Source organism: Hyperolius riggenbachi, chromosome 2 (genome assembly GCF_040937935.1).
Source record: "Hyperolius riggenbachi isolate aHypRig1 chromosome 2, aHypRig1.pri, whole genome shotgun sequence".
Classification (NCBI taxonomy): Eukaryota; Metazoa; Chordata; class Amphibia; order Anura; family Hyperoliidae; genus Hyperolius; species Hyperolius riggenbachi.
This window is the reverse complement of record NC_090647.1, coordinates 282,246,858-282,260,282: the sequence shown is the minus strand read 5'-3', so window position 1 is coordinate 282,260,282 and position 13,425 is coordinate 282,246,858. Positions and strand designations below refer to the sequence as shown.

Here is a 13,425-nt window from a genome sequence, read left to right as displayed (position 1 = left end):
CGTGGACCAAGCTCCCTGCTGCCACCTTGCTCTATCCCCCGCTTTCTGAGCAGCCGGGCAGAATGGTGCACTGCCAGTTCCTGGCAATTCCTCTCCCTGGCTGCCTCCACTGCTGCTCTGCCCGCTCCCCACCGGCGGGAGATGCTGAGGTGAGGTTCTCCCTGCCAGTCTGCAGGTCCTGCCACCTGCGCTCTCAGCTGAGCGCCACCATCCTGGGCAGTCTGCCGCCAGCCCTCCTGGGACCTCCTGCATCCGATTGGGGAGCTGGACAGGCTGAATCTCGTTGGGACTTTCCGTTTCCGAGGCTGATCAGCCTCCATCTCTCCAGGTGAGCTGCTGATGAGCTGCAACTTGTGCGTTCACCCATTGCAGCCCCTGTGCCTCCGCTCTGGCCCACACAGTCTTTAGTAAATGCTGCATCGCTGCCTCCATCTCAGTGTTTTTTTTGGGTGACCGTACAGCGAGACGTAGCTGCAGTGTTGCATGTAGCTCCGGTGTTCCAGTTAAAAGAGGAAGTTCCCCTGCTGCCCCTGCTTTTTACATTTACCTGGCTGCCCTGCCCCCGCTTCTTGTCCCACTTTTACCTGCCCAGCCTATCAGCTCCCCTCCCCCAGGCCTCTACTCTCCTCCCATGTCATGCCCCCCGTTGCTTAGCAATGGCTGCTCTGGGGGCTTCCTTTTCAATAATAAAAATGTGTGTGTGTGTGTTTGCACATTAGCACTTTGGTACCCCTGAGGAAGCCCCTGGTTGGAGGAAAACGTACTTATGGCATGATAGTAGGGTTTCTAAACATAATTACAATTACTCCTTTATTAAAGAACAAGCGACACCCATGCTAACCTAGAAATAAAAAACACATATAAAAGTAGATAAATACTACTTCTACTTACATAACAGATGTATTGTGCTATCCACGTAATGATTCCTGTGAAATTTAGAAAGGAAAAGCAGAAAATCCTATTCTAGGCAGTGGCCATTTTACCAAGCAAATGCTGACATCATATCCTCCCTGACTCTTGTTTTCCCCTCCTCCCTTCTCTCTCCTCCCTTCTCTTGCTCATTGTGTATTCATTAGCTGCCCTCCTCCCAGAGTCTTCAGACACTCCCACTGAGGTGTATACTAGGAACTGCACTGTCTTTTTTTTGTTTTCTTTTTTCTCCTCCAATCACTGAGTCACCTCAGCCTTGTTTGTAAACACAAGTGAGCAGAGGTGTTTCAGATAAGAAGCTAGGCAGGGAAATAAATGGAAGCGGAGGCATGTATTATACATAAAAAGAACCCCCAGCATTCAACTGTTTGGCACTGACTACTAAAGGGCCAGTGCTCCTAAAGTATGTGATAACTCCAAATCATAACAGCAGAAAAAGTTTTGCAAGTTTTGAATGCAGGATTAGCATCTTTATCACTTAATACACTCAGACCAGTTGCTGTTGAAATTTGATTTTTATAGTGACAATACCGCTTTAAAAACATTGTTTATTGAGAAACACCTATTGTGAACATCATCATCACAACAACAGGGTAGAGTCCTTAAATAGGTGTAGCTCACAGTTTGCAGTGGTTGAGCTCAAGTCCTGCAGAAGTCTATCGGCTTTGCAATGCAGTCAGTGGTCCCCTTGCATTGTGAAAAATATCAAATACTCATAATGATACCATTTGGCAGTGCTTGGGTCTTTCCCCAACCAGAAAAGATGTTTCCTGTCGTTTACAATCAACTGAGGAAACAAGGAAATAAAGCAGAGAATGTATATTGGCCACGTACAGTATTTGTTCTAGGAATCTGATTAGACTGTAAAAACAAACCTGTTTGCAGTAAAGCAGATATGATGTGTGTTCAGCAGCGAGATGAAGGGAGCGCATTCTGTGGCCTGCCCTGGGACAATGGTTTCCTCTAGTGTACAGTACATATAACAGTGACCTGCAAACATTTCAGCTTTCCACTGCAACTTGCATTCAGACCAAGCTAAATAGAACTATTACTTCCATCTGAAGCATGAAATACAAATAGTGGAAAATGTTATATGCATAAAAATAAATAGATGACAGGGCCCTGTGGAATTATTAGCAAGGTTACACATAATTGTGTGTCACCAAAATCCAACAAGCAACGCGAAGGAACAAATATCAGCTTACAAATATTACGTAAAATCATTGCATTTCCACTCATTGTTTTTCTTAGATTCTTTTGTAGGCTTTCATAAAGGAAACCCGACCGTGGGGTAGCAACAGGGTATTGGCTACCAGCATGACTTGTGACTGCACCTATGCCCCTAGACTGTCACTTGAGCCCTCTTTCATCTGCTACATTAAGTTCTGTACACACACTAGATGAAACTTGGCCGATAATGACCCCACTCATACACTCGGCCAGCGATCTGCTTCAGTTGAGCAATGGGCAAAAACATGGTTATCCCTTCTTGCCCAAAATCTACCCCCCCCCCCCCAAGGAACAGAACACTTAGCTAGCCTGCAGGCTAGCGACATGTCTGCACTGTACACGTCTGAATGTCAATGGCGTTATTGGGTGCCAATCCACGCTGGGGAAACTGCCTTGTATCAAGCTGTGTGTACTGCGTTTAACCTTTACTGCATTATGCTGGGGATGCACGGTACGTTTCTGTACCGTATATCGAGCAGCTGATGCCAGGAGATAATATTCAGCAGGTCCGATGACCCCGTTCGATCCCCGCTGGCGGACAATGGCGGGGAATCGAGCGGCTGATGCGCCGGCATCGAGGCTGGGGAATATGATTCATGATGGGGGGGGGGGGTTCATGCCCCAACTCTTGTTCTTATTCAAAAGATATGGAATCGGATTAGAGGCATGCAGGAGGTTGACGGCATTACAAGCTATACCCCTCTCCATGGTAATATGTGTTTTCCTGAGTTACTGGAGTTGACGTTTCTTAAGCAATGGGCTTGAGTGGAGGGTGATACAGTTCGTCCTCTTGTTGATTTGTTGTCCTTGATGCAAGTGCGCAACTCTCCATAGCTACAATACAATTTATTCAGTTGTAACATGCAATGCGTAAGCAATTACTTTCTCCTTTCAGATATGCCTGTTGCCAGTATTCAATGCTATTAGTTTGTCTAACTCAAGTAGTGGATTATTTCCTCATGTTATGCTGTGCTGCTTGGTCTGTTCTTGAAGAAATTCTCTCTCAAATGTTATAAGTGGATGTGAGATCTGGGTGGGCTGATGACGAAGGATTGGTCGGATATCCTCCAAAGTGTTCCACTGGTCTCTACCAATGCTTCTCAAAAATTGTCACTACTGAATATTTTGTATAGGAACCTTCTAACACCCAAGAGGTTGTATTCTATGCATAGAAGGCTAGAGCCTAGATCCGATTTGTGCCAGGTGTCGGAGGGACCGCAGAGATTTGCTGCACATGCTGTGGCACTGTCTAAAATTACACAGATATTGGAGCACTGTTTTGGATATTGTGGACAAGGTCTCCCATCAGACAGTTCACAGAACGGTGCAGTTCTGCGTTTTTGGGTTATTTTCCTATTTTACTCTGTCGGGACATGTGCAGGTTATGATCCACCGTTTATTATTTCAATTTAGAAAGCTCATCTTAATGGTTTGGAATAACCTGGTCCCTCCTTCCGTGGAGACTTGGATTAAACAGGTTCATACTCACCTGAAGATAGTCTATGCCCATAGAGGGGACCCTCATAAATTTGAAAAGATCTGGGCTGGTTGGCTTCATTCCCCTGGGTTTCCTGACCTTACTTTTATACGTGACATACATACTGTCAGGAACCGGCCCGCGGCATGCCTGCGTATACGGTTCCCGACTGCGGGTTTGACCAGATTGAGAGGGGAAGCAGCCTTAGTCAAGCTAAAACAAGGCTGTGATCCCTCAGAACACTTCTCACTGCCACCACTAGCTGTTGCTAGACACTTCCACTCTGTGTAACGATCGGTGTCAGCACACAGAGAGAATCTGATTATTTGTGATCTGCAGTATCACCAAGAATACAGATATATACCTGATTGATGATCTGCAGAATCACCGATAATCCAAGTATAACTAACCTCTGGACACCTATATAGTGTGAGTGTTTGGTGCAACAGTAATGACTTTGAGTTGGACCACCCGAGGAGCAGGTGGTCTTTGGCAGTATGATCGATACCGCCCTCTGGGAAGTGCGAAAACTTTCCAGCAGCCTGAGACCTCCAAAGGGGTGGAGCCCCAGGCTGAAAGTAGGAAGGACCTGTGAGTGAGTGACTCCTGAAAGGTGGATGTCACTAGCAGGTCTGGAGACTATCTCTAATGGAGAGAGATAGCTCTCAAGGTCGGGCAAGCCGGGTCGGCAACACACGGACAGACAAGGTACAGAGACAGAAGGCTGATTCGGTATCCAAAGGCAGGCAGGGTTGGCAACAGATAATCAGATATGCGTAGGTACCGAATCAGAAAGCGGAGGGATAGTCAGAAATGCAATAAGTCATAACAGATATCAAAACAATGCCTAGTCTTGGGTGTGAGGTCCGTGGTCTCCCCACCCTGGAACTATTCTGGAGTATAATATGATGGAACACAGTATCCTTAAGCTGGCCATACACTGGCCCGATTTGCCGCCGTTTCGACAGCAGATTCGATCACTGGGATCGAATCTGCTGCCAATCGTTCGCGCTATTACCGTCGATCGCCCGCGGGTCGGGAGCGCGTCGCTAGCGGCGTTCGAGTGCCCAACGACCGACGCAATATAGCCCGCATACATTACCTGCTCCGCCGGCGCGACTCCAGTCCCCCGGTCACCGCTGCTCTGTCTGCGCTCTGGTCTCCAGGTCCGGCATGCCTCACTTCTTCTAGCCCGGCAGGAAGTTTAAACAGTAGAGCGCCCTCTACTGTTTAAACTTCCTGCCGGGCTAGAAGAAGTGAGGCATGCCGGACCTGGAGACCAGAGCGAAGACAAAGCAGCGGTGACCGGGGGCAGTCGCGCCGGCGGAGCAGGTAATGTATGCGGGGGGGGGGGGGGGAGCGGCAGCAGCACCACCACCACAACAGATTGTGAATGGTTTCAGGCTGAAATCGGTTCACAATCTGTTTGCAGTAAAGGTAGCCATACGATCCCTCTCTGATCAGATTCGATCAGAGAGGGATCTATCTGTTGGTCGAATCTGATGGAAAATCGACCAGTGTATGGCTACCTTTAGTCTTGGGTGTGAGGTCCGTGGTCTCGACACCCTGGAACTAGTCTGAAGTATAACACAAAGATAATACAGAGTCCCTAATCTTGGGTGTGAGGTCCGTGGTCTCGACACCCTGGAACTAGTCTGAAGTATAACACAATGATACACAGAAGTAATCTGGCTCAGTGTGAATTCCCAGGTCCTCCTGGTTCTAACACACTGTAGGATCTGACTAAGGTCTGAGTGCTTCCACGTAAGTGTTCGCAACGGCAGACAACCTGAGACTGACCAGCAGTAACTATATATAGAGCGGCGCTCTCCGGCGCCACCCATCAATGATCAACCAATAGTCACTTGCTCTGAGGTCAGCTGGCCAACCTGGTCAGCTGATCCCCTCCTTGGTTGTCATAAAGGTTCTGCCTCTCAGCGCGCGCACGTATTCCTCAATCTGTGTGAACTAACAGACCCAGCCACACCAGACGCACGCTGCTGCGTGCAAACCGCCGCGCTGGACGCGGAATCAGCCGCCCCGCTGTCAGTACACGCGGCGGCTTTTCCGCGTTCTATCACACTCTGCTGTCGAGTTACTCACACTGGCGTTTTCGTACATTGGGACAGCTGCGCGTTTTAGGCCAACTTATGACAAACACCCCACACACACGCACAATTGCAATCTTACACTGTAGTGAAGCAAAACCACTTAGTCGTTCCGAACGATACTGTTAGCCTTCCCACTTGGCTGTTGAGCGCAGAAGTGCCCCATACACACAATGCAATTACAATTTTATACGGTAGGTTTGCTCAGTCATACAATCAGGCATGGACTTATACACAGTTACACTTCAGTCTCTTCTAGGCTATGAGTGTTAGTTTAGTACAGCAGAAGTCAAACTTATTAAATAACGATTTAATAGTCCAGGAAAAAAAATGGAACAATGCAGAAAATAATATTTACAAAAGCAGTAAAAGTTACAAAATAAAAGTTGCAAGGATAAAAGTTACAAAGATACACACAAGGATATTTGCATAAAAATAAAAACGGGGATCAAAACGTTACCAACTTGAAGGTCTAAACGTTGTTTGAACGTCATTGGCGGGAGAACGCCGCTTCCGACCAGTAGTTGGGCAGCCCTAGCATTTGCTATCTCCAGAGAGCTACCAGTTGTGACTGTCCTAGCTGCTGTTTTATAGTCCCAAGTGTTGCCCCGGGCAAAGAATGTTTCATCCCACAATCTAATACAATTTCCCAACTTGTCATATTCTTCCTGTGATATGCGACCTTCAAAGCTTTCCCGTGTTAGTGTTTGATCTTTTCAGAGATTTCAGAACACTTCCATAACCCCAATTTACCCAGGTAAAAGTCTATACATCAAAAGATTGCATTTTGGTTACAGGTAGCAGTTTGCCTGTAATTACCTGTAAACAGACACAGACAATCACATCTGAGATTGTCTGCTATTGTTCTTCCTCAAATGCAAATGTACTACAGGAGATTCAATTAGCAGCATCCAACTTCCAGAGGAACTGACTACAAAAGCTCAAAGTACTTCATTCTGTCATACAACCAAACACAGCTTTTCCCAAAGACAGAATGGCTGTAGCCGACATCACAAATGATACAGTCAGAAAAATGAAAAATATGCTTCTGCATTACCCCAACATCCTAACTAGCTGCTATATTCCTGACACATACTACCTGAGTGATGTTGATATATTGTTCCATTGGCCTCCTTCTTCGGATCTCACAAATGGGAAATAGTACTGTCCCTTGTTTATGGTTTGGAATTACCTTTGTACTTAGCTGGTTAGCTATTCTCTTGTTTCACTTCTAGAATTGTTTTGTCTGGTAACACTTCATATTTTACTGTATTGTTGTAAGCTGCTGTTATGTTATTTGTTATTTTTGTTACTCTTCCTTTTTCTGTTTAATAAAGGCTGATTTAAAAGAAAAAAAAATGAAAACGTGCTACTGTGAAAAAGGCCTCAGAGTGGAGGATTTGTTTTCTTGCTGAAAGGTTTAATGATGATTTAGTCTCTTTCCTTAACCACTTCGGGACCAGCTCCCTCTGCCCCCTTAAGGACCAGAGGGTGCTGGTCCAGTAAACTGCCACTTCCTGACGAATCGCCGCTAAAATCCGCCGGTCACGTCGCTCTGTCCCCGCCGCAGGCTGCTCTCTCTGCCGTCGCTATGACGGCAGAGCGCCGTGCGCCGGTCAGGAGCCGCTTTCATTGGCTCCTGACCCTGTCACTCCATGTAAGCCAATGGGAACGGCTTACATTAATGACAGGGCCAGGAGCCAATGAAAACTACTCCTGATCGGCTCACAGTGCTCTGCCGTCATAGAGGCGGCAGGGCATCACATTGCGGCGGAGATCGAGCGGTGACAGTGGCAGGGACGGGCGGGGGCGCGCGGTGAATGGGACATAGAGTTTACGTCCGGTCAGAGTTTACGTCCAGTCAGCGCCCCCTGCCCACCGTAGATTCATACTGCGGCGGTCCGCAGGTAGTTAATGCCTTTAGTTCAGCTAGAGTTTCCATAATTTGCTTCTGTTTGTGTTTAGTTTTCTGGCTGGGCAATCTTTTGGATAAGGGTATTCAACTTATTTTCCTTTCTTTTTTTTTCCCCCAGTCTACTGATAACAGATGAGTTGTTTTCTAGGGTAGTCTCCTAATGCCCTGTTTATGAACTCAATATAGGATTTGTCTTTTAACAGTTATTGGTTTATTCTCAGGTTAAATTGAGTAGACCTTTTTGGGGTGAATTTGAGAGTCAATTAGGTTAGAGCGTGGTCCGACCTCACGCTTTGTTCTATCGTGGTTTCAGCTGCTCATTCTAAGTCATATTGTGTCAGTAAAATGTAGACAGTTCTAAAGTATTTCTTTGGGGATCTGAATAGTATGTGTAATCCTTAGTGTTGGGTGGGGTTTGTCAACATCCAAACATCCATCAGGCGTAGATCTAATCTTATTATTTTTTTTATGCTGTTAAAGGGAAAAGAGGATTTCCCATTTGATGTTTCAAATTTGGCGATGGGTCTATTTTCAAGCGGCATAATTTTTCATTCAAAATTTGCATAATCTTGCATCATCTACAATCTTTGAATTATTTGCATCTTATTGACCCATCCCTACTAGTATCATGGGAACTTTATTTCAGGGTTTTTCTGTATTTAAAAGATGATACAAGACTGATTTTTGTTTTTAATATAATTTACGGCTCATCTAATGACCATGCAAAAGAAAAAAATCCTGGGGAAAGTTGAATAGCCAAATCTTTGCAGCATTGGTCTGAGGACCTGCCGATATTCTGATATTACAGAATTCATTATGTGGGAGGTCACCTGACTTGAGTTTTATCCCCGACATTGATAGTTTCCCTGTGAAGACATAATACTATCATAATAAAATGTCATGAATGAAATAGAGGGTTTTTTTATTATTAATTTATATAGCATATTTTCCACAGCACTTTACACAGTACACAGAACTATTCTCTTAACTGGCTTTTATTAGTGATTGGTGACAATAGGAGATACCATAGCATACAATAACAGTAAAGTACAGGTAGTCACTGAACCGTTTAACCTCCCCGGCGTTCTATTGAGATCGCCAGGGAGGCTGCGGGAGGGTTTTTTTTTAATTAAAAAAAAACTATTTCATGCAGCCAACTGAAAGTTGGCTGCATGAAAGCCCACTAGAGGGCGCTCCGGAGGCGTTCTTCCGATCGCCTCCGGCGCCCAGAATAAACAAGGAAGGCCGCAATGAGCAGCCTTCCTTGTTTGGCTTTCCTCGTCGCCATGGCGACGAGCGGAGTGACGTCAGCCGACGTCCTGACGTCAGCCGCCTCCGATCCAGCCCTTAGCGCTGGCCGGAACTGATTGGTCCGGCTGCGCAGGGCTCGGGCGGCTGGGGGGACCCTCTTTCGCCACTGCTCGCGAAAGCGGCGGCGATCAGGCAGCACACGCGGCTGGCAAAGTGCCGGCTGCGTGTGCTGCTTTTTATTTGAAGAAAATCGGCAGCCTCCGCCGGTGATGGACGAGCTGAGCTCGTCCATACCGCTCAGGAGGTTAAAGGGACTCCGAGCAGTGCAGAAACTATGGAAAGATGCATATCATTTTAAAGCTCTCTTTCTCCTCTTTCCAATGATATATAAACCGCCGCCCTACGCCTTTTAGTTTTCGCTATTTTCGCGATTGAAATTGCCACGACCGCGATTTCAATCGCGAAAATAAAGAAAACTAAAAGGCGTAGAGCGACGATTTAGGTGTCGCCAGAAAGAGGAGAAAGAGAGCTTTAAAATGATATCCATCTTTCCATAGTTACTTGTATTACACAGGACGACACTTTCCCCAGTGTCAGCAGCTCCATTCAGCATAAAAAGTCGGCCTGTGTAATACAATGTAACTATGGAAAGATGGATATCATTTTAAAGCTCTCTTTCTCCTCTTTCTGGCGACACCTAAATCATTGCCCTACGCCTTTTAGTTTTCTTTATTTTCGCGATTGAAATCGCGGCAGCGGCAATTTCAGTCGCGAAAACTAATAGGCGTAGGGCAGCGGTTTATATATCATTGGAAAGAGGAGAAAGAGAGATTTAAAATGATATGCATCTTTCCATAGTTTCTGCACTGCTCGGAGTCCCTTTAAGATAACAGCATTAATCTTTTGGGCCATAACACTATGGGCTCGATTCACAAAGCGGTGCTAACCCAGTTAGAGACTTTAGGCGTGATAACCATTGCACCACGCTGGTGAAATGCCAGTTTAGGCATGATAAGTTTAGATCGCGCGCAAAGTCCCGCACGCTAAGCAGCGCCATTAAACTCTATGCGAAGTGCACCAGACTTTGCTAGCGCAAAACTTTTGATCAGCTGTGCACTGCGGTGCTAACCCAGTTGGTGCTTAAACTTATCACGCCTAAACTTATCATGCCTAAACTTATCATGCCTAAACTTATCACGCCTAAACTTATCACGCCTAAACTTATCACGCCTAAACTTATCACGCCTAAACTTATCACGCCTAAACTTATCACGCCTAAACGTATCACTCCTAAACTTATCATGCCTAAACTGAGTTTAGGCGTGATAGAGGGCTTTTCACCAGCATGCTAACTGTTAGCACCGCTTTGTGAATCAGGCCCTATAAGTCTATAATAACACACATAACAAATAATAAACAGGTATACCCATAATCAGGGCCATATTTACCATAAGGCCTGTAGGCACATGCCTAAAGGTGCTGGATGATGGAAAGGCGGCTCACTCCCCTCCCCATGTGCCTCCCTCCTTATCTATGCAGAGTCCCAGTGGAGGGTAAATGAGAGGCTACCCACCCGGCTCTCGGCATTCCACTGACCAGATCTCCCATCAGTGGGTGGCACCTCTAGCTACCTAATACTTGGGGGCTCCTCTAGCTACTTAATACTGATGGCTCTGGCTACCTAATACTAAGGGAAATCTGTAGCTACCTATGATAGACAAGGGAAATAAGGTAGAAGTGACAGCTAGGCCAGCCAGCACACTAGCGGTGCGGTTCGGTGGGTGTTTCTAGGTTCGTGGTGGGGGAAGTGTAGGGTGCCAGGACATCTGTGTCTATAGGCTCCTGTGAGGTAAATCCGGGCCTGCCCATAATAACATGGATGTTAGAAAAAAAATTAGCAACTATAATAGATACAGTATGTCCTCAGACCTTCCAGCAGTTCCAAGAGTAAACTGAACTATTCATGCACTTATATAGCAGGATTTTTTTTTTCTTCTATTGATTTCCAGTCAGATTTTTTTTTTTTTTTTTTTGTAATATTAACACATCTCAATCCTCCAGTCTTCATCTGTAGCGAACATTGAAAAGTTCCTGATAGTATCCAATTATATTTCTACAAGGATCGTACAGAAAGGATTATGACACTGAATTGCATGACCGTTGATGTTCAGAGTATCTGGTTTTTACTTCAGCCCATTCCACATACCCTCTTCCCCCAAAGGTAGTGGCACCATTGCCAGAGTGTATTCCAGCACATTTTCTCTGATAGTTGTTTGTTTTAAAGGCATCATTGTCTAGAAATCAGAAGCTCCAGCTCATCAAATTCGATACATTTGTTGTCACTGTTTAGTTTTGACATAAAATGGGTGATTGCCAGTGTATGGGAGGTTGCCAGCCAACCCCTGCTTCCAGTTTCGCACTGTTTCATTGCCATCTGCAAAGTCAGAAAGTTATCAGATTTGCATATCATCACCATAAACAGCCACTAAACAAACACACACACACACACACACGCACGCATAGCAATAGGGGTTGCAGAGGCAGCAGCTGCATCGGGGCCAGAGGGGCCCCATGGGGCCCTTCCTCAACCAGAGTATTAGCTGTTAATTGGTCCTGTGGTGGTGGTAATCACTTCTATAGATACTTTGAATAGTAGTAATCATTTAACAAACTGTTCCCCACTCCCTGCTTGCACCTCTAATACTGTGGATGACCTTGGCAGGTTTTGTTGTACCTTATCAAGTGTTACCTGTAGAGTGCTTGGGAGCCCAATGTAAAACTCGCACCGGGGCCCATAGCTCCATAGCTACACACACACACACACACACACACACACACACACACACACACACACACACACACACACACACACACACACACACACACACACACACACACACACACACACACACACACACACACACACACACACACACACACACACACACTTGTTGCATGATGCCCCTCCTTCCATAGGGACAAGTGGTCTGTGATAACCTTCAATGCAAAGTGATCAATTGCAACACACAGACTTTCAAATATCTTGTAACTGTGTGTGAAAGGGTACAGAATGCATGGACACATTGTATGTGTCTCTTGCTTATCTGGTGTTTTATTTGTCAAAATATTTTGACTGTGCAGTATGAGAAATAATACCAGCCAACACATTCAGTTTATGAAGGTTTATGGATTTTTAAGGTGTGACATCACTTAAAGAGAAACTGTAGTGAAAAAAAACCCATACTGAAAATAATTGTAAATTGTTTACAATATTCTATTATAGGTTATTTAATCAGTGTTTGCACATTGTAAAATCTTTCCTCTCCCTAAATTTACACTTATTTTATCACTAGTAGTCCTAATCCCCTCCAATCGAACACCTTCTCTGGAAAAATGAGAGGGTCAGCCCAACAGCCTGATAAGCAGCATTTGTTAAAGGACTTTGCTATATTTTTCTTACACAAGAGTTCCTTTAAAAGACCACTAATGTGAAAAATATAACATAAAATCCATGTGCATGAATACATATCAGGTGTACATTTCCTCTCAGAGGAAAATGCATTATCGATTACTTTTTTTCCCCCATGTTGCTGTCACTTACAGTAGACAGTAAAACTATGACGGTTCTGAGAGGTATTGAACTAGCCAATTTCCTCATGGGTTTTTTTTATTTTAAAAAATATCAGTCCAACTGCCAAAATAGTGAGCAAGTGAGAAGGAATGCTGGTCGACATTTTTGTATAGATCACTTAGACAGAGGTACCATTATGAAGAATAAAACAAATACTGATACTCCCCCATGAGGAGATGGACTAGTCCAAAATCAGCCAGATCTATCAGAATTGTATCACCTACTGTAAGTGGCAGTGAAAAAAGAGAAAGGTAATTTATAGTGCATTTCACTTTGGTACAAATGTACATAGATGTACTGTATGTGTGCAAGTGTATTCTAAATCTTATAGTTTTTCATGATAGTGCTCCTTTAAGATCTATTGGATGGAGGTCAGCTGTAGACATTTCAGACTAGCTATTATAATACTCCCTCAGAATATCTGATTGAAAATTGATCTCACTGCTGCTTAGTTTTGTACCCCATGATGTACAGGATTCCTGCTGATTAGCCTAATCCATGCATGTCAAACTCCGACCGAGGGCCAAATCTGGCCCTCGGAGCCATAAGATTTGGCCCTCAAGTGGTTTCCTCACTTTGCATTATGTTTGGCCCACTGTAGACCACCAGAGAAGCTATATTGGAGGGTAAACCATAGAACACCGGGGAAGCCATATGGGGAAGGGGACAGGAGAGGGAAAAGGGCAACTAGACACCAGGAAGCTGTATAAGGGAAGGAGAGGGCCACTAAACACCAGGAAACTGTATAGGGGAAGGATGGGGGCTATTAGACACCAGGGAACTATATAAGAGAGAGATGTGGCCACTAGATATTGAGGTCGGGCCGCGACTTGGTCCCAGAGCTCAATTTCGTCCCACTTTGTGTTTGCATTCGACACCCCTA

The 13,425-nt window shown here is 45.1% G+C and overlaps 1 protein-coding gene across 2 annotated transcripts in view; it reads left to right on the top strand.

Moving 5' to 3' along the window:
• The window catches only part of VAV1 (vav guanine nucleotide exchange factor 1), a 97,022-nt gene that overhangs the window by 16,596 nt on the left and 67,001 nt on the right, over positions 1-13,425 (top strand). The window lies entirely within an intron of this gene.